The sequence below is a fragment of the Nanorana parkeri genome, unplaced genomic scaffold (assembly GCF_000935625.1).
Source record: "Nanorana parkeri isolate BGI_ZX_2015 unplaced genomic scaffold, ASM93562v1 scaffold456, whole genome shotgun sequence".
Classification (NCBI taxonomy): Eukaryota; Metazoa; Chordata; class Amphibia; order Anura; family Dicroglossidae; genus Nanorana; species Nanorana parkeri.
Genome location: NW_017306724.1, coordinates 480,458 through 481,613, shown reverse-complemented (window position 1 = coordinate 481,613; position 1,156 = coordinate 480,458).

Genomic DNA, 1,156 nt, shown 5'->3' with positions numbered 1-1,156 from the left:
GTGGGTCAGAATAGGTCACGGGGGTGACCTTTCCCCCCCCCCACGTGGGTCAGAATAGGTCACGGCGGGAGATATTATCCCCCATGTGGGTCAGAACGTCACGGAGGGCGATATTTACACCTAGGTGGGTCAGAATACATGATGGTAGGTGATATTTACACATGGTGGGTTACAACAGTCCATGGTGAGCAATATTTGCACCCAAGTGGGTCTCGATAGTCCGTGTTAGGTGATATTCCCTGGTGGGCGATATTTACCCCCTGGGTGGGGGGCAGTTGCCCATGAAATAAGGGTGATGGGGTGTATTCCGCACAGGAAAACATACTGCCCCCTGGTGGTGGGTGGTACTGCCGGAGAACCGTAGACGGCTCACAACATCCAGGCCGACCCTCAGCATATAGATCACCCTGAGGCATGATGGGAGGAAAGAAGCCTGGCTGCCCCCCGCCACACACAGCAATACAAGCGCTCCCATCCCCCCAATCATGGCGGCCCTGGTGGTGGGAGGTGAGGCCTCTCCGTGTCACACTTCCCCTTCTCTGCTCAGGCGCTGTCCGCCATCTTCTCTCACGCACTGCACGGTGTAGAGTGACGGTGAGTGTGTGAGGTTACCTGCTCCCTCGCTCTGTCCTCCTCTTCCGCACTGTGTGCCGATCCCGGTTACTCGCCTCTCTCCACCCTCACCGAACGGCGTAACCTTTCGTCGCGAGTCAGCACCGAGCGGACGCCTACTGCCGACCCCTTCTCCTCCTCCGAAGCGTGCGCGTCCACAGACTCAAGGATTTTCCCGGCGTGCGCGCCCCTCACCACACAGGACCGAGCGAATTGCTGTGGCGGACTCCACCTCCTCAGCGTGCGCGTCCGCAGACTCCAGGCTTTCCCTAGCGTGCGCGCTCAGCCCCTTACCCCAGCCAGTGTGCATGCGTCGACCAGAAGCCGCCAAAACATAGCGAACGCGCAAAGTGCATGATCAACAGAACTTCTTCAGCCGCCATTTTACCGGCTATATAAGTGGCACTTGAACCTTCATGTGCCTTATCCATGCCAGAACCTGTTATATTAATAACTGAAACATGATCCATTCTCCTCAGTCACCGTTCATCCTCCTTCCTGATCCACATTTTGTAATTTATGACAGAGCTGTCAAGTGGGTGAC